We start from the raw sequence: 24734 nt of genomic DNA on the forward strand, positions 1-24734 counted from the left end.
GCTGTGCTATTGCTCTGGTTCCTAGCAGTAACATTTTAACTCTTTATTTTACTTGTGGATGGCCTGCTGACTACCAGATGTTTTCAGGGTTATATTTCTTTGCCAGGGCATGCCTAAGCTTTTAGGGGGGCTCAGCCCACCAGATGTATCCTCAGATTTTCTTGGTGGGTAGAACTAATCTAACTCCCATGGGGTTCCTCAAAAGGCCCGCTGTGGACGCCTTTTCCCCCTGCATGGATGGTTGAGGAATTTCCAAAGAGACGCCTGGCATTACATTTTCAGGCAGTATTTGACTATCTCTCCTTTCTATATGTCAGGCAAAATAATGGCCTCTATCAAATAATTTGGCTCAGAAATTCCAGCACCAAAGTTTATTTGAGAACTCCCTTTTCTGGATATAGTCAGTCTTTAAGCAAAGACAATTTTTACTCTTTGCAACTGCAGTTTCTGGTAATCAAGGGCGTAACTCGAATGCAGATTTTGATTATTGACTCTCCTTTAGAAATAGGGAAGCTCGGGCCCGGAGAGATAGCACAGCAGCGTTTGCCAATCCAGGACCAAAGGTGGTTGGTTCGAATCCCGGTGTCCCATATGGTCCCCCGTGCCTGCCAGGAGCTATTTCTGAGCAGACAGCCAGGAGTAACCCCTGAGCACCACCGGGTGTGGCAAAAAGAAAAAAAAAAAAAAGAATAGGGAAGCGTGGTACCTCCCTTCATTTAACCTCTAAAACAATAGAGTCCAGCCTATAAAGACCAAGTTTCTAGATATTTCCTATTTTCTCCTAACCCTGATTTTGCATTTAAAGCAAGCTTGCTAAGAGTTACCTTGAGCTGTGACCTTCTCTCTTGTAACTTAGAATTTTTATAGTCACACCCATAGCTTAGGTATTGTTATTGTTATTGTTTTTTTTTTTTTTTGGTTTTTGGGCCACACCCTGTGACGCTCAGGGGTTACTCCTGGCTATGCGCTCAGAAGTTGCTCCTGGCTTCTTGGGAGACCATATGGGACGCCGGGGGATCAAACCGCGGTCCGTCCTAGGCTAGCACAGGCAAGGCAGGCACCTTACCTCCAGCGCCACCGCCCGGCCCCTGTTATTGTTATACTAGGCTTTGTGATTACAATTATTCTTCACCTGTGGCTAATTTTACCCCTATAAATTCCCCTGCTTAAAAATTAAACTTGTCGCACTCCTGCCAGAAACGTGTTACCCCACATTCTCTGTGTGGTTTCATTTATTTCATATTTAATATTTCTCCGTACGCCTGGTTCGAGCAACCCACTCTCCCTGAAATGGATTCGCCAAAATCACACTGGCGCTGTAAGGCAGAAGCCGCTTGCAGCATTTCTTTATTTTTTTCCCGCTCACATGGGTACAACTCTGCAAGTTGACTCTTCAATGTAATCTTCAGCAGCAGCAGTAAGGGTGACTTCCTAGCAATTATTATTATTATTTTTTTGTATGTAGATCCACCTTCTGGCAAATGTGTGATCACTTTAATATCCAAGCTAGGAGTATTTAAAGGGGTAAAGGGACAGACAGTCATACATATGAGAAGAATGCTCACATTTTGTTTCTTTGCAAAGTATAGAAACTTATCAGTGTCCATGGTTTCATCTTTAAAACAATACACAGGGTTCTAGATGGTTTGTAATCTTAGAATAGAATATAGTTCAGTTAGGAACCCAGAGGATATATAAAAGAAAGGCAAACTTACATTTCAAAGTAGTTTCTCTCTGGCCTGGCCCTAGGTGTCATACTGATGTAAATTAAGAGATTAGCAAGAAGCCAGGTGCCTGTCTAGCAATTCTAACTACCACTTCCCCCATACAGTGAGAGCGACCTAAATTTAATGGATTATTGATCCTGCCCCTCAGTTGTTTTTGCTGAACTGGCTATGTATCAATCAAGTCTCTATACTCTATGCAGAAAACCCATCAGATTATGTATGTAAATGAGGTTCTAAATTGGTGATATTAATTATCTGGTCTTTCCCTCCTCATTTTCTCCATAATAGTTTCTATGTTAAAGCCCCAGTTTAAGGAGAAAAAAAAAAATTACTGACTGGGGAGATCACTCAAAGAACTAGTTATTGCTTTTGTTTATGCATGCAATAGTTTTGCATGCTGAAGACTTGTGTTTGATTCCCTGCTCTCCGTGGTCCTTGAGCACTGAAAGAAGCAACCCTTGAACACTAACTATGCTGGGAGTGACCTCTGAACACCACTAGTTGTAGCCCCAGACCAAAACTAAACCAAAACTAAACAGATACGTAAAACCCATTAACTCTCAAGTGGATGAACTAAAGCAAAAGCCTCCTCCCACCTCGAAAACTTTCCACTTCCAAAACCTAAATCCTTTTTTTTAATCTTTCTGTTTAATGTGAAAATGGTCATCTGGTGATGTTTATGGAAATTTAGGCACTACTCAACATCAATTTTGCTAGCTACATCATATCATCAAAGAATAGTATGACAATTGATGACACAACATATACTTTTCTTTTTTTTTTTTTTTGATTTTTGGGCCACACCCAGTAATGCTCAGGGGTTACTCCTGGCTATGTGCTCAGAAGTTGCTCCTGGCTTGGGGGACCATATGGGACACCAGGGGATCGAACCGCGGTCCGTCCAAGGCTAGCGCAGGCAAGGCAGGCACCTTACCTTTAGCGCCACCGCCCGGTCCACAACATATGCTTTTCAAAAAAGCGATGACACAGAAAAAGGATGACTTCAGATCCAGGGCATGGTCCTTCAATGACAGGATGGCAAACGACACATTGGAAAGATCAAAAGAAATTGCTAAGTTCTTCTTTTATTACAGTCATGACTCCCAAATGATAAATTCAAAGGATCCAAGATATATGAAATCAAAATATTTACAGAAGTTTCAATAATGTCTTAGACCAAATAAAAATACCAGGAGAAATTAAGAAACTAATTATTATTTTTTGTTTTTTTGTTTTTGTTTTTGGGTCACACCCGGCAGCGCTCAGGGGTTACTCCTGGCTCTATGCTCAGAAATCGCTCCTGGCTGGTTCCCGGGACTATATTGGAGCCGGAATTCAAACCACCATCCTTCTGCGTTCAAGGCAAAAGCTTTACCTCCATGCTGTCTCTTCGGCCCCAAGAAACTAATTCTTAATATAAATTTAATTATTCTTTTATTTTTATTTATTAGCATTCCAAAGACTTTTTTTTTTTTTTTTTGGTCACACCTGCTCTACATTCAGAAATCACCCTCAGCAGGCTCAGGGAACCATATGGGTTGCCTACCTCCATGCGCTATCTCTCTGGCCCCAATTCCAAAGTCTTTTAAAAACTAGAGTAACATTTAAACTCTCAGTTAAAAGAGGTAACATTGGGGTGGGGAAAAAAAAGAGGTAACATTTGGGGCCGGAGAGATAGCATGGAGGTAAGGCGTTTGCCTTTCATGCAGGAGGTCATCGGTTCAAATCCCGGCATCCCATATGGTCCCCCGTGCCTGCAAGGAGCAATTTCTGAACATGGAGCCAGGAGTAACCCCTGAGCACTGCCGGGTGTGACCCAAAAACCACACACACACACACACACACAGAGACACAGACACAAACACAGACACACACACACACACACACACACACACACACACACACACAAAGAAGTAACATTTAATTAAAAGCAACAAGTTATCCCAGATATGCAAAATTACCTCTTGTGTCAGAGGTACTTTGTATCCTATCACAGGAAGGAATGTGGATACTTATCTCAAGAAAATGCTGCCTCAAACTGAAATCTGAAGTACACAATAATTTATCTAAGACTTTTTTAATTTTGTTTTGGTTTGGTTTGGTTTTTGGGTCACACCCCGCTGCGCTCAGGAGTTACTCCTGGCTCTATGCTCAGAAATCGCTCCTGGCAGGTTCGGGGGACCATATGGGATGCCGGGATTCAAACCACTGTCCTTCTGCATGCAAGACAAACGCCTTACCTCCATGCTATTTCTCCGGCCCCCTCTAAGACATTTTTTAAGTCTCTGAGCCACTCACAAAAATTATATCAAAGTTATAACAATTTTCAGGCAGAAGTCTAAAAAGAAAAGGCTTTTACAAAATAAATAATTCTGAAGTTATTAAGTTAATAGCCTTTTAAAATCTTTTGGTAAAGTTGAATTTATTATTATAGCATGCCACTTTTAACACAAGTAACTAGGACTGATACTGAACATCACTGAGTGATAGGTCATAAGTGCACATTTAGTCAGAAAATAAATCGTTGATCTGTGATTCTAATTATCAGCCGATAATGAAAACAAATGCGTTGTTTCCAGAAGCCACATGTCTAAGCTGATTGTGGACAATGAAATGTATTTCTGACACTATATACCATACAAGCAAAATTCTTAGGAATATCTGTGTGCATGTGTGTGTTTCCTAAGATGTAAATATCATTTGAACATGCCTGAGTCATAGAGGTCCATTTTCTGACGGAGCATGAACAGATAACGGGAAAGGTTCAACCCCATTAACAGACTTCAGAAACCCCAAAGTCAGATTTTCCCAGCATAGGGGGAAGTACTCACAAAATACCAGCCTCATTTCTGAAAGGCAGGCTGGTCTAGGCTGCCAGTCTCCATAGTGGTTAAGATCATACAGGCTATGTTGACAATAATACTGCCCCATTGATACAAGGAGAAATGCTAGAGCTAAATTTGAAATGCTACTGATTCTCCTATCTTTTACAATTCAATCAAACCATATCCATTGTTTTTTCAACACAGCAAATGTTTCCAATCTAAGCAGAATCTTACTTTACCAATAATGTTCGCTTATAGGGGATAGTATTGCATTCACAGGTTTTTAGGTTTTTTTTTCCACAGAAGCTTAACTAAAAAAGTAACAACCACCACCAAAACAAACAAACAAGCCATTAGTAAACAACCCAAGGTCTTTACAAATTTGAACACTTGGGGCCGGAGAGATAGCATGGAGGTAAGGTGTTTGTCTTTCATGCAGGAGGTTTGAATCCCGGCGTCCCATATGGTTCCCCGTGCCTGCCAGGAGCAATTTCTGAGCATGGAGCCAGGAGTATCCCCTGAGCACTGCCAGGTGTGACCCCAAAACCACAAACAAAAAATCTGAACACTTAATATGATGGTGAGCTTTAGGTACGAATAGCTTTAGCCGTAAGCTTGCTCCTCTATGACTGGAAGTAATTTACTATTCCTTTTTTTATTTTTGGGTTTTTTTGGGTCACACCTGGCAGCGCTCAGGGGTTCCTCCTGGCTCTATGCTCAGAAATCGCTCCTGGCAGGCTTGGGGGACCATATGAGATGCCGGGATTCGAACCAATGACCTTCTGCATGCAAGGCAAACGCCTTACCTCCATGCTATCTCTCCAGCCCCAATTTACTGTTCTTAAGGGGTAACATTAAGATTCTTTTTCAGGATTTCTGTAGAGCTGTGTTGTTTTTACATCAGTGTGAACTGCTGTCATTATTACAAAGTCCAAATCCAGAGGATGAACTTTCTGAGTCATAATTTACATCATTTTCTTTTTTTCCTTTATCTTCTTCAAGGAAACATCTATTCATCAGAGCAAACTTGTGAATGGCTTCTTTTACTGCATACTTTGTCTGCCCAGACACACATGACTTGATGTCCTCTGAGTTTAGGTGGCTCTGTAGGAAGAGGTGAAGGCTGCTGTCTGACAGCAGGAGTGCATTCTGGAGGACCACCAGCAGGGCATTATTCCGGAGTCTCTGCCTCAGCCACACAAATTCTCTGTATCTTCGCCAGACACAGGATGTTTTCATTGTGAAATACATATTGTTGGTATGGATGCATATCTCATAGTTAATGTAAAAATGCCAGTAGTCTTCCTTCTGAATCCTTGGATCTCAAACCCAGACGCTTACGAACTCCTTTTTCTGTTCTTCTGGAAACATCTTCAGCACAGGACAAGATGAAGCTAAGGGCCTGGCAAGTCCCACAGCTGTGGGTGGTGACAGACTCTCACTCCTGGCCTAGTTCTTGGGGAAAGAGATGGAAATCCATCCTCACTTGTGCAAGAGGGAGTTTCTCTTGACTTCTAACATAACAGACATATCTCAGGTTCTCGTCATTTCCCTCTTGAACTCTAGATGCAATAACAGTAGATTTCCAAGACCCTAACACATTTAGCCAATGCACAATAAAAGATTTCTGGTTCAATTTCCAGCACTGAGTATGGTTCCCCAAGCATCACTAGGAGTGATGACAGGACACCAGAAAGTGTGGCAAAAAAAGAAAGGAAGGAAGGAAGGAAGGAAAGAAGGAAGGAAGGAAGGAAGGAAGGAAGGAAGGCAGGAAGGAAGGAAGGAAGAAAGGAAGGAAGGAAGGAAGGAAGAAGGAAGGAAGGAAGGAAGGAAGGAAGGAAGGAAGGAAGGAAGGAAGGAAGGAAGGAAGGAAGGAAGGAAGGAAGGAAGGAAGGAAGGAAGGAAAGCCTAAAATTTTTTTTGTGTGGTCTTTGGGTCACACCCGGCAGTGCTCAGGGGTTACTCCTGGCTCCATTCTCAGAAATTGCTCCTGGCAGGCACGGGGGACCACATGGGACGCCGGGATTCGAACCGATGACCTTCTGCATGAAAGGCAAACGCCTTACCTCCATGCTATCTCTCTGGCCCCAAAGCCTAAATTCTTATAGCATTCTTACGCAAAAATATACATTTCTGGGCCTGGAGAGATAGCACAGCAGCGTTTACCTTGCAAGCAGCCAATCCAGGACCAAAGGTGCTTGGTTCGAATCCCGGTGTTCCATATGGTCCCCCGTGCCTGCCAGGAGCTATTTCTGAGCAGACAGCCAGGAGTAACCCCTGAGCACCGCCGGGTGTGACCCAAAAACCAAATATATATATATATATATATATATGCTACCATAGAAGAATCAAAATCCTGTTTCATTCTCAGGAAAAGAGAGGGAGCTAACTGACACTTATCAATGTCTTTACTCTGTTAAGGGTATTCATTTCCCAGGCACCCCAAAAGAAAATATTGCAAATTGGGTGACTTAAAATGCAGAAATTTATTTATCCTCAAAGTTTTCAGAGCTAAAAGTTCAAAATCAAAGGGTCAGCGGGGTCAGATCTCCTCAAACTTCTCCCTAGAATCTTGGTTTCTCCTGAGAATCCTGGTTTCTATCTAGCATTTGCTGATAGTTTAGCATTCTGTGACCTGAAGCTGCATTATCCTAATTCTCCATGGTCTCACTGGAGCTTTCCTGTGTCTGTTTTCTTTTTTCTTTTTTTTTTTTGGTCTTTGTTTTCTTTTATTATTATTTTTGATTTTGGGCCACATCAGGTGATGCTCAGGCTATGCGTTCAGAAATTGCTCCTGACTGGGGGACCAAATGGGATGCTGGGATTTGAACCACCATCCCTCCTGTATCAGCCACATGCAAAGAAAATGCCCTTCCACTGTGCTATCGCTCCAGCTCCTCTTCTTGATTTTTTTTTTTTTACTCAGAGGATCATATGTGGTGGCAGGTTTTGAACCAGCATTAGCCAGCAGGAAAAATCCCTTAATCCCTGTAACTATTCTTCAAGTCCCATAATCTCTCTTCTTTAGAAAAAAATAATAGTGGGGGGGGAGAAGAGAGGTAAGAGTAAGGCTCTTGTCTTGCACAGGACTGACTTTGGTTTGATCCCTGGCATCCCATATTAAACTCCCCCACACTACGCCCACCCCACTAAGCACCACAGGGGGTGATTCCTGAGTGTAGAGCCAGGAGTAACCTTGAGCACCACTCAGTATGGCTCCCAAACAAAAACAAAAATAAGGGGAGGGGAAAAAATAAAAGCAAAATTTTTTTTGGTTTTTGGACTATACCCACTAGTGTTCAGGGCTTACTCCTGGATTTGCACTGAGGGATCAAGGTGGAGAGGGGGGCCCGGAGAGATAGCACAGCGGCGTTTGCCTTGCAAGCAGCCGATCCAGGACCAAAGGTGGTTGGTTCGAATCTCGGTGTCCCATATGGTCCCCCGTGCCTGCCAGGAGCTATTTCTGAGCAGACAGCCAGGAGTAGCCCCTGAGCACCGCTGGATGTGACCCAAAAACAAAAACAACAACAACAACAAAAAGGTGGAGAGGGACCATATGTGGTGCCAGGGATGGAAGCAAGATTGGCTGTGTCCAAGGCAAGCACAACTGCTGGCTGTGCTTTGCTCTGACCTGTTTTTTCATATAAAGACACAATTCATGATAAAGTTATGGTTCATCCTAATTATGATCTCATCTTAATTTGATTATATCTACAGAATTTATTTCCAAATAAGGCCACATTCATAATATGTCTATTTAAGGAGACACTTAACAATAACAAATGTGCAAGATGAAAATTATGATTAAATAAGGCCGGGTGGTGGAACAATGAGATAGTACAGAGGTTAAGGTGCACACTTTCCTTGTGGTCAACTCTGTTTAGATTCTCGTCACCACAAGGTCCCTTCAACATCATTGGGTCTGTTTTGGAGGTCTCTCACTACTAGATATGGCTCTGATGGTTCCTCTGACCTGCATTGACCTGCATTGACCTTACAGTGACTCCATCACTGCGTGAGACTCCCCTTCAAAAGAAGAAAAGAAGACTCAGTGATGTAAATTGTTTGACTAAATGTCACAAAGCTAAAAATAGGCCCCCTCTCATTTTATCAACCTGCATATATATTCATTTTACAAACTCCCCTTCAAATACTTGAGCTAAACTGACCTAATTATCACCTTAATATATGTCCTCCCCCCCACCTTTTTCCTAGGATATTATTTCTCTATTCATCCAGAACCTTGAAGGTACAACTTAAATGGCACCTATCAGGTCAGAGAGTATAGAGTTAAGGAGCTTGCCTTGCATGAGGCCCATCTTTCTTCTGTCCCCAGCACCATATTGATAGGAGTTTCCCAGAGCACAAAGCCAGGAATAAGTCATGACCATGGGAGAATGTGGTCCAAAAACACCCAAACAAAGAAAAAATTAGAAATGCCACTTATAATACCCTGAAAAGTTCTTGGTTTCTTTATATGGCATTTCTCACTGTCATATGGCATTTCTCATATTGGCCCTGAAATTGTGTCTCTTCTAAAGCTGTTCACCTTGAAAGAGAAAACCTCAGACTTGGTCAACTTCAACCTACTTTTTTGGGGGGGGTGGATCACATCTGGTGGTGCTCAGGGGTTACTCCTGAAATCGCTCCTGGCAGGCACGGGGGACCATAAGGGATGCCGGGATTTAAGCCACCATCCATCCTGGTTCGGTTGCTTGCAAGGCAAATGCCCTACCGCTGTGCTATATCTCCAGCACTCAAACCTACTTTAAATTTAACTAATTTTTTTTTTTTGCCACACCGGGCAGGGCTCAGGTTACTCCTATTCTCAAAAATTACTCTTGTCAGTCTTGGAGGGACCAATATGCAATGCTGGGAATCAAACCCAGGTTGGCCAGCACAAGGTAAATGTCCCACCAGCTATTTCTCTGGTCCTCAACATATATTTTCAAGAGTCTGTCAAATTCCTGAGCTCTCTTTAATACTGAAAATGTTTACAGCCACCACAGACATTTGTCTCATCAGAGTCTAAGAACAGATTGGGGGGCCGGAGATATAGCATGGAGGTAGGGCATTTGCCTTGCATGCAGAAGAACGGTGGTTCAAATCCCGGCGTCTCATATGGTCCCCTGAGCCTGCCAGGAGTGATTTCTGAGCATAGAGCCAGGAGTAACCCCTGAGTGCTGCCGGTGTGACCCCCCCCCAAAAAAAAGAACAAATGGGGCCTGGAGAGATATTACTGCAAATAGAGTGCTTGTCTTGCAACAGCCAATCGGAGTTTGATCCCCAGCACCCCATCTGATCCCCAAACATTCCAGGAATGATCCCTGAGTGCAGAGCCAGGACAAAGCAGTGAGCACCACTAGGTTTGGCCCCCAAACACAAAACAAAAATGAAATACCTAGGCAGATGGTTAGTAAATAATGTAAAAGGACATATATAAATAGCTCACCAACCTAAGTGGAAATACAAACTATACAATATGTTAATCTTGTTATTTATTTATTTACTTATTTATTTTTTGGTTCCTGGGCCACACCCAGCGGCACTCAGTGATTATTCCTGGCTCTTTGCTCAGAAATTGCTCCTGGCAGGCTCAGGGGACCATATGGGATGTCAGGGATCAAACCCAGGCCCATCCCATGTCAATAGCGTGCAAGATGTTAATCTTATCTGAGTAGCAAAAAAAAAAAAAAAATTACCCAGAGGTCATCACAGAACAAAAAGAAATTCCCACATCTTTGTAATAATCTTGTCACTTCTTAAACAACAAAGACCAGTTTTCCTATTTTAAAAAACTCACAAAATGATGGGGCCTGAGGAATAGCATGGGAGGTAGGGCATTTGCCTTGCATGCAGAATGACAGTGGTTCAAATCTCGGCATCCTATATGGTCCCCGGAGCTTGCCAGGAGTGATTTCTGAACGTAGAAGCCAGGAATAACCCCCTGAGTGCTGCTGAGTATGACCCAAAAACCAACCAAACAAACAAACAAACAAAAACAACAAAAAGACCTTACAAATGAAACATATTTAACTCAGTAATATATTAAGATCTTTCCTGGCTATGAAATTTCTTTCTCTTCTCCTTACCTTCTTTTTGGTTTTGGGGCTGCACTAAGCAGTGCTCAGAACTTAGTACTGGCTTTATACTCAGGGATCACTGTAGCTCCTATACTCTCATTAGAAAAAAATTTGTTTGGGGAGTCACACCAAGCAATGTACAGGAGTTACTCCTATCTCTGCATTCAGGAATCATTCCTGGAGATGCTTGGGGGACCAGATGGCGTGCAGCCTCATTCAGGCAAAACCCTATCCTCTGTACTATTTCTCTGGTCCTTACAATCTCATTTTAAAACATTCACATCATCGTAAAACCCAATAGTAGTATTTATTCTCTTCCCATTCCCTCTCCCAGACCCTCTACCTCTGTATTCTTTGGTTTGTTTTGGTTTGAGTGCCATATCCGGTGGCACTCAGGGATTATTTCTGGTGGGGCTAGGAACCATATGGGACTCCGAGGTTCGAACCTGGACTCCGGACCGCCCAGGCAAGTGCTCTACCTGTTGTACTATCTCTCCTGCTCCTACTCACTTGTTTATTTGGAATGTTTCCACATTCTTTTTTGACACCCACAGGGTCTCTTCATAGGAATTTTCACTATGGTCCTTAGGGCTCAGGACCTCATTTTGTTGCATTTGGTTCTGAACCCACCACATGTCCTGTACCTAAGACATGGAAGGGGAGTGAATCATGAAATGAGGTCTATTGGGATTCTCTGGAATTAGAAAGGCCTTTTGTTTTATATTTTGAAGTAATTCCAGGGGTGCTCAGGGGCTACTCCTACATCACTGATATGTGTACTGTGCACTACCAGGGATTGAATGTGAGTCTTCTTGAACTCTCCATGCACTCTAGTCAGAAATACCTTCTTTCTTGGGAGAGGGGAGCAAAATATTTTTCATATATATATATATATATATATATATATATATATATATATATATATATATATATAAGTTTTGGGGCCATACTGGGAGTGCTCAGGGATTATTTCTGGCTCCTGGTTCTGCACTCAAAAATTACTACTGTTGGGGCCGGAGAGATGATAGCATGGAAGTAAGGTGTTTGCCTTGCATGCAAGAAGGTCGGTGGTTCGAATTCCGGCATCCCATATGGTCCCCCCAGCCTGCCAGGAGCGATTTCTGAACGGAGCCAGGAGTAACCCCTAGCGCAGCTGGGTGTGACTCAAAAAACAAAAACAAAAAAAAGATAGCATGGAGATAAAGCGTTTGCCTTGAGTGCAGAAGGACGGTGGTTCGAATCCCGGCATCTCATATGGTCCCCCAAACCTGCCAGGAGCGATTTCTGAGCCTGGACCCAGGAGTGACCCCTGAGCGCTGCCGGGTATGACCCCTCCCCCATTACTAGTGGCAGGCTTAGGAAACCATATGGGATGCCAAGGATCAAACCTGAGTTGGCCACGTGCAAGGTAAACACCCTCCCCACTGTGCTATCACTCCTTTGACCTCCTTATTTTGTTATTTTTAAACAACTGCTGGGCTTAAGAGTAGCTACATAGAAGTTAGAAGATGTATGGATCAAACTCGAATGAGGCTGTCTGCAGGGTCTTCCCTCAGCCTCCTTCTGGGTTTCAGCACCACTCCTGATCCTTTGCCTCCTGTGGCCAGATCAGGAGCCAGAATGTCGCCCCAGCCAGCCGCTAACCAGCTCCCAAACCTTAAAAACAGCTTCCCAGCCTACCTTGCTCAGCCCGGAAGAAGCTGCCACTGCTGCTGCTGCTGATTTGCTCTCGTGGGCCCCTTTTCTCCCACCTCCCTTTGCTGTGGACTGTTGCTTGCTACCCGATTTGGTTTTCTAGAACCCCCCAGCTCGAGAACATTTCCTGATTCATGAAAGCTGAGAGCCATTTTTCAGACTCCACAAGACCATGTTGCAGGCTGAAGCTGTGCTCTGGGTTTTATCCCCCACCCCAGACTATTTCTAAAGACTTAAAGGGGATATGTATATTTCCTTTGTATTATTCTCTCTCTCTCTCTCTCTCTCTCTCTCTCTCTCTCTCCTCCCTCCCTCCCTCCTTCTCTCCTTCCTTCTCTCTTTCTTTCTTCTGTCTTTCTTTCTTCTTTCTTTCTTTCTTTCTTTCTTTCTTTCTTTCTTTTTCTCTTTCTCTTTCTTTCTTTCTTCTTTCTTTCTTTCTTCTTTCTTCTTCTTTATTTCTCTTTCTTTTTCTTTCTTTCTTTCTTTCTCTCTCTCTTTCTCTTTCTTCTTTCTTTCTTTCTTTCTTCTTTATTTCTCTTTCTTTTTCTTTCTTTCTTTCTTTCTCTCTCTTTCTTCTTTTCTTTCTTTCTTTCTTTCTTTTCTTTCTTTCTTTCTTTCTTCTTTCTTTCTTTCTTTCTTTCTTTCTTTCTTCTTTCTTTCTTTCTTTCTTTTTCTTTCTTTCTTTCTTTCTCTTTCTTCTTCTTTCTTTCTTTCTTCTTTCTTTTCTTTTCTTTCTTTCTTCTTTCTTTCTTTCTCTTCTTCTTTCTTTCTTCTTTCTTTTCTTTTCTTTCTTTCTTTTTCTCTTTTTCTTTCTTTTTCTTTCTTTCTTCTTTCTTTCTTCTCTCTCTCTCTCTCTCTCTCTTCCTTCCTTCCTTCCTTCCTTCCTTCCTTCCTTCCTTCCTTCCTTCCTTCCTTCCTTCCTTCCTTCCTTCCTTCCTTCCTTCCTTCTTCCTTCCTTCCTTCCTTTCTTTCTTTTGCCACACCTGGTGACGGTCAGGGGTCACTCCTGGCTATGCAAACAGAAATCACTCCTGGCTTGGAGGACCATATGGGTCACCAGGGGATCAAACTGCGGTAATCCTAGGTCAGCACGTGCAAGGCAAATGCCCTACTGCTTGTGCCACCACTCCGGCCCTTTTATTTTTCTTTTTCTTTATCTTTTTTCGTTTGTTTGTTTTTTTTTTGGGCCACACCCTGCAGCACTCAGGAGTTACTTCTTTTTTATTTTTCCTGTTTTTGGGTCACACCTGGCAGCACTCAGGGGTTACTCCTGGCTCTGCACTCAGAAATTGCTCCTGGCAGGCTCTGGGGACCATATGGGATGCTGGAAATCAAACCCAGGTTCATTCCTAGCTGGCTGCATGCAAAACAAATGCCCTACTTATATACTATCTCTCCAGCCCTCCTTCATATTTTTCTTCACATGTATTTCCTTAACAGGTATAATTCTTTTTTGGGGGGGAGGGGCCACACCCGGCGTTGCTCAGGGGTTACTCCTGGCTGTCTGCTTAGAAATAGCTCCTGGCAGGCACGGGGGACCATATGAGACACTGGGACTCGAACCAATCACCTTTGGTCCTGGATCAGCTGTTTGCAAGGCAAACACAACTGTGCTATCTCTCCGGGCCCAACAGGTATAATTATTATTGCATATTTCCTCATGTAGAGGTAGTTTTCCCCAGTCCCTTCTTTGGATCTGTTTAGGAAATTCTAGTAGATAAGTTTTTGTTAGGTTCTGAGTTCATGTTAGAACAAGGTTATAGGGATTGTTTAACTTGTTATTTTTACCCCCCATATCACCATTAATATCATGTGGTATTGTTCCTTTTTGTTTGTTTGTTTGTTTATTTGGTTTTGGGTCACACCCAGTAGTGCTCAGGGGTTACTCCTGGAACTACACTCAGAAATTGCTCCTGGCAGGCTCAGGGAGACCATATGGGATGCCGAAATTTGAATCACCGTCCTGCGTGCAAGGCAAACACCTTACCTCTATGCTATCTCTGGCCCCGGCATTGATCCTTTTTGCATAGGCACATTAAAATAGGGAAAACCTTATGTATAGAAAGTTCTTTTTTTTTTTTTCTGTTTTTGGTTTTTGAGCCACACCGGATGACGCTCAGGGGTTACACCTGTCTATGAGCTCAGAAATTGGTCCTGGCTTGGGGGACCATATGGGACACTGGGGGATTGAACTGTGGTCCATCCTAGGCTAGTGCATGCAAGGCAAATGCCCTACCATCTGTGCCACCATTCCGGCCCCAGAAAGAAGTTCTTAATTAATACAGATTGAAACTCATAACTTTTGTATTGCAATGGACCTTTCACCCTAATGTTTGTCATAGTGACTTACTTAGGTTTCAGTCAATTGAACACCAGCCATTCACCATTCACCCCTGAACCTTGGACTCCATCTATAGAACTGGCATGGTTTTCTGCACTAGCAGCAGGAATTTACTGGGAAAAGGTCCTAATGCTGCTCTGACACTGACTTGGTTCAGAGTGGCTTCATATGACACCCTGACAACTATTTTTTTTTGTTTTGGCTTTTGGGTCACATCCAGCAGTGCTCAGGGGCTACTCCTGGATTTATGCTCAGAAATCGCTCCTGGCAGGCTTGGGAACCATATGGGATGCCGGGATTCGAACCACTGTCCTTCTGCATGCAAAGCACCATGCTATCTCTTTGGTCCAACCCTGACAACTTGGAAACAGCAACAACTTGCTAAAGGTGAGATGAAACAAGAAGACATTCAGTGACACCTGACTTTGACATAGGATCTGTGAAAAAAACCTAGATCTCTAATTACAGAAAACTGACTACAACAACTGTGATTGAGTTGTTCTTCATACTGGGACCATAAAAAAGATATTGGGGTTAGACAACTTAGTATGCCTGCAGTCTGTAGTTGGTCTTATGGCAGGATGATTCATGAGTAGGGTCTCCCTGATTTTAGGCCAAAGGTTTTTCTTTTCTATTTTCCCCAACTTTTGTTGCACCTATGCAAAAAACAAAACAAAACAACAACAACAAAAAGGCAACTGCCACACACACCCCTGTTTTGTTTTCTCTTCTTTTTTTCTCTTTTATCTATTAAATGAACTCTGGCCTTTTTCATAGAACTTTGGGAAATGGATTATTTTGTTTGACCTCATATTTTTGCATTTTCATATAATTAAGAGAAAGGATAAAATAAAGTATGAGGTCTAGGAGCCAAGTGGTCTCAGGTGCATTGGTAGAGAAAAAAGACAGAACTAAATATCTAAGCCAAAGTCAACAAAATAGAATCAAGGACCTAAACTTTATTTTTATTTATTTATTTATTTATTTATTTATTTATTTATTTATTTATTTATTTTGGTTTTTGGATCACACCTGGTGATGCTCAGGGGTTACTCCTGGCTACGTGCTTAGAAACCACTCCTGGCTTGGGGGATCATATGGGACACTGGGGGATTGAACTGTGGTCAGTCCTAGGTCAGCCACGTGCAAGACAAATGTCCTACCACTGTGCCACTGCTCCAGCCCCCAAGATACCTAAATTTTAACAATCTTAAATGGGCCTGTTACATTGGCAGGCCATGGGGCAAAGGGTGGTCAGATAGGATAATCATTGGTGGAGGGAGGTCAAAACTGGTGGTGGGAATGGCCCTGATTCATTGTATATCTGAAATTCAACTATGAAGAACTTTGTAGATCACAATGGTTTCAATAAAATAAAGTTGAAAATTGAAAAATAGGGCCCGGAGAGATAGCAAGGCGGCATTTGCCTTGCAGCTGCTCCAGGACCAAAGGTGGTTGGTTCGAATCCTGGTGTCCCATATGGTTCCCCGGGCCTGCCAGGAGCTATTTCTGAGCAGACAGCCAGGAGTAACTCCTGAGCACCACCGGGTGTGGCCCAACCCCCCCCCCAAATTTGAAAAATAGTTAGGAAATGTATGACCAAAAGTCACATACAAGCAAAAAAAAAAAAAAAAAAACAAAACAAAAAACAAAACAAAAAAAAAAAACAAAAAAAAAAACAAACACCAAAAAAGAAATGCTCTATATTACTAATCATCAGGGAAACTAAAATTAAAAGAACAATGAGACACTGCCTCATACCAAAGAGACTAGCACTCATCACAAAGAACAAGAATGATCAGTGCTGGCATGGATGCTAGGGCAGGGAAGCAGAATCTTCATATACTGCTGGTTGGAATGTTGCAGGTTCAGCCTTTTTGGAAAACAATATAGATATTCTTAAAAAAAAGGAATTGAACATCTATATAATCCAATAACTCAGTTCCTAATATATACCCAAAATACAATGTATAAAAAGCATGTGCATTCCTATGTTCACTGTGGCTCTAATAACAATAGTAAATATCTGGAAACAACCCACAGACCCAAGATGAATTAATAAATAAATTATGGTATGGGCTGGAGTGGATAGGGCATTTGCCTTGCATGCAACAGACCCAGGTTCAATTCCCAGCATCCCAAATGGTCCCCCGAACCAGATGTGATTTCTGAGTGCAGAGCCAGAAGTAATCTCTGAGCACCACCAGGTGTGGCCCCCAAATCCAAAAATATATATATTTATATATGGTATATCTATGCAATGGACTACAATGCAGCCATTAGAAAAACAATGAAATGGGGCTGGAGTAATAGCACAGTATTAGTTTTGTTTGTCTTGCATTCTGCCCACATAGGACGGACCGGGGTTTGATTCCCAGCACTCCATATGATCCCGAGCCTGCCAGGAGCAATTTCTGAGTGCTTCTGGGTGTGCCTCCCCCCCAAAAAAAACCTAGATAAACAATGAAATCATTGATTTTTGCTGTTACATGCATGGACATGGAGACTTTCATGCTGAGTTAAAATGAGTCAGAGGGAGAGGCCAAGAGGAAAAGACAAAATGATCATACATGGGCCGAAGAGATAGCACAGTGGTAGTGCGTTTGCCTTGCATGCAGTCGACCCTGGGCAGACCTGAGTTCAATTCTTGGCATCTCTTCTGGTCCCCCGGAGCTTGCCAGGGGCGATTTCTGAACGCAGAGCCATAAGTAACCCCTGAGCACCATCAGGTGTGGCCCAAACCCCCCCCCAAAAAAAAAGAATGATCACTCTCATTTACAGGATTTAGAGAAACATTGTAGGACAATAATAATACCCTAAGACAATAGAAAGGGTCTTACTGTCCTAATAATTATATTAAGACAGTATTTATATTATCATATAATATATTATATAAAATACACAATATATATTATATACAATATAATATGCAATATATTATATGAATATAAAATATAATGTATATTATCTATGCACACGCATTTATATATGTATATACAGAGATCATATAGTAATAATATAATTTATAAATTAGTTTATATAATATTTATATTAGGACAAAATTATATATTATCCTAATATTTCTATTAGGACAATAATACCCTAAGACAATAGAAACAAAGTTCAGGAGCAATGGTCCTTAGTAGGAAGCTTGCCACAATGTGGGGAGTATGGTTAAATCAGAGAAGAGACCACTGTGACAACGATCACTGGGAGCTGGGTACTGAAAGGAGGTAAGTGATATGCATGATATATTTTCAGTAACAGCTTTGCAAATCACTGTGCCTACAGAGAAAAACTACCATTGAGACAGGCTGAGGGGCTGGAAGGAAACTGGGGACACTGATAGAGGGAAGTGGATACGGATGAAGGGATGGGTGCTCAAACGTTGTAAAACTGAAACTCAGTCATGAACAACTTTTGAACTTTACACCTTACAATTATTGTAATTAAGAATTTTTAGGGGCCGGTGAGGTGGTGCTAAGAGGTAAGGTGTCTGCCTTGCAAGTGCTAGCCAAGGAAGGACCGCGGTTCAATTCCCCAGCGTCCCATATGGTCCACCCAAGCCAGGGGCGATTTCTGAGCGCTTAGCCAGGAGTAACCCCTGAGCATCAAATGGGTGTGGCCAAAAAAAACATAAAAAGAATTTCTAAAAGTTACAACACGCAGTGGGTAAGGGGTCTGGTGGTTTTAAGAGGATAAGAGAATTCATCAAAGACTAACAGCAAGTAAGAAATGTTTATTAAGGCTTGGAGATACAATAAAATAGGCTTTGTCTTCCATACAGCTGATCTCTGGTTAGAACCCTGACATTAGGGGCCGGAGAGATAGCATGGAGGTAAGGCGTTTACCTTTCATGCAGAAGGTCATCGGTTCGAATCCCGGCGTCCCATATGGTCCCCGGTGCCTGCCAGGAGCAATTTCTGAGCACGGAGCCAGGAAAAACCCCTGAGCACTGCCGGGTGTGACCCAAAAACCACAAAAAAAAAAAAAAAAAAAAGAACCCTGACATTGCTCTTTAGCTGGAGGATCAACCCCTAAGCACAGAGCCAGACGCTGCCTGTATACTGCCAGGCAGGATTCAACTATTATCCCCCAACAAAAGATTTATTGAATACACTAAGAAGGCATTGGGTGAAATTAAAGGGACCAGTCCATGTGGCACGTTGTTTGGAGGAGTCATATACTGTTAGATCAAAGGGAAGTTGCATTTTGCTTGCAGATACTGGTTTTTTATTTTGGTTTTTGGTTTTTGGGTCACACCCGGCAGCGCTTAGGGGTTACTCCTGGTTCTATGCTCAGAATTTGCTCCTGGCAGGCTCGGGGGATCATATGGGATGTCAGGGATGTCAGGATTCGAACCACTGACCTTCTGCATGCAAGGCAAATGCCTTACCTCCATGCTATCTCTCTGGACCTGCAGATACCATTTTAAGGATTTTGCAGTATGTTTTCTGGATGCAGCTTTCCACAATTGGCAAAATGTTCTGAGAATGGATATGTATATGGCTTCAGTCTATCTACACAATGGTGCTTCAAGGTATTATTTATAGTCTACTTTGGAGCTCACTGCAAGATAGGGGTCCAGAGAAATAGCTCAGAGTCTTAAAATGCTTGCATTGCAATCATATACGGTTAGAGTTCAAATCATCAATATCTTACATAAGCTGAGTCTGTTCCTAGCAGTTCTGTTGTCTGCAACCCCTAGTACAGCAAGCAATAATCCACTGCACCAAAGCCAGACATGTGTAAGCATCACAAAAAGGGGTGTTACACTGGTAAGCAATTCCAGTTTCATTGCAATTAAAATGATGTGCTTGTGCCATGTCCAGGAAATGTGATACCTGGTGACCAGCAACTATAATGTTCCTCAACATTATATAGTTCCTGATGAACAAAGGTAACCAGATAACCAGGGAGTGCAAACCTCAGTGAACCCATGACCAAGTATTCAAGCATTCAAGTATTTAAGAACCTGATGTACAGTAATCTCTGGGCAAGCATTACAGCTAGAAAAATGTGGGCACTACAGCCAGTGTGTGTGTGTAGAACTTTGGTCATTGCAACAACAACAGGACAATGGAAGGAAAGTGGGAGAAAATAATTTAAAAAAATGAATATAAGGGTCAAAGCTATAGTGTAACCACTTTGTACCTGACACTACATAGGGTTCCCTGCCTAGCCTGTCAGAAATGGCATCTAAATGAGTCATTAGTAATTCCTAAACACCATTGCTATGGCTCTAAAAAAAAAAAAGAAAAGAAAAGAAAAGAAAAGAAAAGAAAAGAAAAAGAATTGGGATAATAGACTTCATTCAACAGGCTGAAAGCATACTTTGTATACAAGAGGCCTGGGTTTGATCTCTGACACCAGGAGTAACACCAGGAGCAAATCCTTTGAGCATTACTAAATGCTTCCCAAAAATTGGTATAAAAACGAATACTAAAAAGGTTAGGGTAGGGGTCGGAGAGATAGCATGGAGGTAAGGTGTTTGCCTTTCATGCAGAAGGATGGTGGTTCGAATTTTGGCATCCCATATGTCCCATGTACCTGCCAGGGGTGATTTCTGAGCATAGAGCCTGGAGTAATCCCTGAGCGCTGCCAGGTGTGACTCAAAAACCAAAAAAAAAAAAAAAAGTTAGGGTATATTATCTTCAAAGTGAGATATATGGGATTCTACTGTCTCTTTCATTTATAAATTGGAGAACTTTGCTTTTGGACTATGTGCCCAGACATGCTCCTGGGCATGGGTGGTCATAAGCATCACTGTGGAACAGACTGGATTGGACTGTGAGCAAGAGATGTGCCTTAACCCCTGTACTACTGTTTCTGCCCTAGGGTGGAGAATATTTTACTGAATTGAGCTTGATTGTCCCCTTTCAGAAGGTGGGATGGTCAGTCACATGAAAAAACTTCAAGAATTGAATGAGATAACATATCTGAAGTGATTATGCACCATTTCTGTCACATTGTGAGAGACTTATATAACTTTGGGCTATACCCAGTGATGCTTGAGGGATATTTCCTGCTCACTTCTCAGGGGTTGTGTCCTGCATGCAAAGCATGAGTTTGATGTGGCTGAAGAGATTCAGCATCTAGGTTGCTTGTCTTACACACAGCAGATCTAGGTTCAATCACTAACATCCCATAAGGTCTCCCAAGCTCCGCTATGAGCAATCTCAGAGCACAGCGCCAGGAGTAAACTGAGAACCACCAGGTGTAGCTCCCAAATAAAAACAAACTAAAAAACCACAAGCTTGATTTCTTTGAGATATCTCTCTGGCCAGATGATTTTTCTTATTTTAGGTATTAGATGATTAGGAAGAAAAACAAAATGATTGTTCTATCTCTCCATGGTATTATTAAAGTCATTGTCTAAGGATTTACTGGGCTGTGGTTGGTGCAAGTTGAGCGTTCTGTGTTACTGTTTTGGTTTACTGATGTTGATATATTGTTATATATATATTTTTTTTTCTTTTTCTTTTTCTTTTTTTTTTTTTTTTGGTTTTTGGGCCACACCCAGCAGTGCTCAGGGGTTACTCCTGGCTGTCTGCTCAGAAATAGCTCCTGGCAGGCATGGGGGACCATATGGGACACCGGGACTCGAACCAACCACCTTAGGTCCTGGATCGGCTGCTTGCAAGGCAAACGCCGCTGTGCTATCTCTCCGGGCCCGTTATATATTTTCAATTATTAGGCTGACACTACTATAAATAAGATACTGAGATATTCTGAGAATGCCACAGATGAATCAACTTCAACTACCTGGAAAGTGTTAATGGCCATTATTTTCTTTTTGGAGCTTGGTGAAGAAGCCAGACTGTTTTTTTTTTTCTTATTTTCTATTTTGTTAATTTTTTTTTTTTTTTTTTGGTTTTTGGGCTACACCCAGTGATGCTCAAGGGTTACTCCTGGCTATGCGTTCAGAAGTCGCTCCTGGCTTGGGGGACCATATGGGATGCTGGGAAATGGAACCGAGGTTCGTCCTAGGCTAGCGCTGGCAAGGCAGACACCTTACCTCTAGCGCCACCGCGACAGCCCCTAATTACTTTTTGTTTTTAAAGCCCATCCAGTCATACTTAGTGCCACACCTGGGTCTGTGCTCAGGACTATATCTGATGGTACTCCAGGGACTATATATGGTGTCAGGAGTTGAAATAGGCTATGGCCATAACACATCATGCCAAGCAAGTGTCTTAACCTTTGTACTATCTCTTTGTTCCTTGTTGACCCATTTCACCCATCTCCATTCCACAGATTTGTTGTTGTTTTTGAGTCACACCTGATTATTCAGGGTTTTCTCCTTGCTCTGCACTCAAGAATCATTCTTGGGTGCTCAGGGAACCATAAACCTATATGCTGGGAATCAAACCTGGGTTGGCTACATGCAAGGCAAGCACCTTACCCATCATACTATTTCTCTGGCACCTCCACTTATTTTATTGAGCCACATCAAAAAGAGTTCAGCTCTTGGCAGGGCTCGGGGTGCTATAGGTGGTACTGGGGAATGAATCTGAGTCTTCTACATGCAAGGCAAGCACCCTATTTACAGTAATATCTCTCCACTACAATTTTTAAAAATTAGTCTATTATTTATTATGTGCCAGTCACATATTAGGAAAACAATGGTGAATAAAACAGATAAGATACCTTTCCTTGGGGCCGAGTGATAAGTCAGCGGTAGCGAGTTTGCCTTGCATGTGGCTGACCCAGGACAGACCTTGGTTCTATCCCTGGTGTCCTATATGGTCCCCCAAGCCAGGAGCGATTTCTGAATGCATAGCCAGGGGTGACCCCTGAGTGTCACCGAGTGTGGCCCCAAAACCAAAAATATATATAATTCTAAACTTAAACAAATATTTGGAAAGAAAAAATTACAAAATGCTATGTTACTACACCCCTGTCTCTCCTAGAAGGAAGGCATCCTTATATGATTTGTTCTTGTGTTCTCAGAGTCTGCCTCAGAGTCATGCATTTGGAACCATCCATTTCTAAGTTTCTAAGCAGCTTCTTGTTATATGATCTGACAATCACACACCTTGATATTTACTCAGATGAGTTAACTACTTATTTTTAATATTTAATATTTTAATAACTTCTGTCCACACAAAAAGACCTTATAATTTACATGCATGTAAGCATGTCTCATGTATGTAAGAATGTGCTCTACAACGTCCCAGATCAACTGTATGCATGTTTGACTGCGGGCAACTCATAGTATCTACCTGTTAGTCACACACTCCGGTGAAAGCCCCATGTTTGTAGGTCTTGTGATTGCTTTCAGAGGACTCACTTGGCCTAGCACTGATGGAAGAAAATTGAGTCTTTGTGGCAGAAATGAGTTCAGTAGCGGGGCTGGTAAGGTGGCGCTAGAGGTAAGGTGTCTGCCCTGCAAGTGCTAGCCGAGGAAGGACCGCGGTTCGATCCCCTGGTGTCCCATATGGTCCCCCCAAGCCAGGGGCAATTTCTGAGCACTTAGCCAGGAGTAACCCCTGAGCATCAAATGGGTGTGCCCCCCCCAAAAGAAGGAAAGAAATGAGTTCAGTAGCTGAAGAATCAGCACCCTGAGCGCTGTTACAGTATAACAGTATAGTATAGTACAGTAGCAAGTGGGAAAGGTTTTTTTTGAGGGGGGGCACACCCGGTGATACTCAGGGGTTACTCCAGAAATCACTCCTGGCTTGGGGGACCATATGGGAAACCAGGGACTGAACTGCAGTCCGTCCTAGGCTAGACGCCTTACTGCTTAGCGCCACCACTCCGGCTCCTATTAGGAAGTTTTTATAGGGATAAAGTGTTTGTCCTTACAACCGTAGAACTATTCAGGCTGCTCAGATGTGCTCATTTAGGACTTTCTCTCAAGTTACTACAGCCAGCTGGCATTACAAAGTATCTTGTTATCTCACAATTCGACCCAGGCATGAATAACCTGGTTTCTGTCTTGAGAAACAGTTGTCCTGGTTTAGGAGATCTTGAGAAACAGAAACTTGCTGCTTTGACCCCCAGTAGGATGTAAGTTAGAATTTGTGTGTGTGTCTATGTATGTGGGCCACATCCAGCAATGCTCAGGGGTTACTCCTGGGTCTATGCTAAGAAATTACTCCTGACAGTAATGGGATGCTGGAGATTGAGCCCAGATCAGGCATGTGCAAGGCAAATCTCCTATCTTTTGAACTATCACTCTGGCCCAGTATGTTAGAATTTAAGGTGATGAAATTAAAGATGGGATTTCTCCTGACACTGGTCAAGGGAAACCATGTTGATTTCTCTTCTAGCTTCAGCTGCTCCACATATGGTTTAAGACTTACATGTGGAGGCCAGAGTGATAGTATAGTGGTAGGGCATTTGCCTTGCACACGACTGACCCAGGACAGACCCGGTTCAATCCCTGACATCCAATATGGTCCGCTGAGCCTGCCAGAAGCTATTTCTGAGTGCACAGCCAGAAGTAACCCCTGAGCACTGATGGGAGAGTTCCCCCCCCCCCCGCAAAATAAAATACCTACATGTGACCTGAGTGGCCATCACTTCTCTCCTGCAAGAATCTGTACACCCAGACCAGGTTTGCTCACATGCACAGGCTGTGAGCACTGACTGGCAGCCCCCTCCCTCTGACAGTCACTGTGCACCTGGATAAACACCACCATTGACTCCTTTGCTCTCCAGGGAAACTTGTTTTAGCACTGGCTTACCATGCTGCAAAGACAGCCCTTCTGCTTTTGTGACTATGACCAGGGTTCTGCCGCTCACGGACAGATGCCAACATAGGGATCAACATTATCATCCCCAGAGAATGGCATTTCCTTCCACCCCTTCCTGCTAGCAATGGGTACCTTGACTCTATGAGAAGAAAACAAAGGAAATACATCTCATAGCCTTTCACCCAGTTTGCAGCTGTTGGTGTAATGAAGAAAACCTACCAGATTCAAATCACATCTCTCCCTTTGTTAATGGGTTTTCAATCAACATTCTTGTTTTGTTTTGTTTTTGGGTCACACCCAGCAGTGCTCAGGGGTTACTCCTGGCTCTATGCTCAGAAATCATCCTGGCAGGCTCGGGGACC

The 24734-nt window shown here is 42.7% G+C and overlaps 1 protein-coding gene and 1 pseudogene across 1 annotated transcript in view; one reads left to right on the top strand and one right to left on the bottom strand.

Moving 5' to 3' along the window:
- Positions 1–24734, top strand: part of ZNF689 (zinc finger protein 689) — a 150872-nt gene that overhangs the window by 107068 nt on the left and 19070 nt on the right. The window lies entirely within an intron of this gene.
- On the bottom strand, positions 5420–5923 carry LOC126030961 (sorting nexin-10-like; annotated as a pseudogene).

The sequence above is a fragment of the Suncus etruscus genome, chromosome 15, assembly GCF_024139225.1.
Source record: "Suncus etruscus isolate mSunEtr1 chromosome 15, mSunEtr1.pri.cur, whole genome shotgun sequence".
Classification (NCBI taxonomy): Eukaryota; Metazoa; Chordata; class Mammalia; order Eulipotyphla; family Soricidae; genus Suncus; species Suncus etruscus.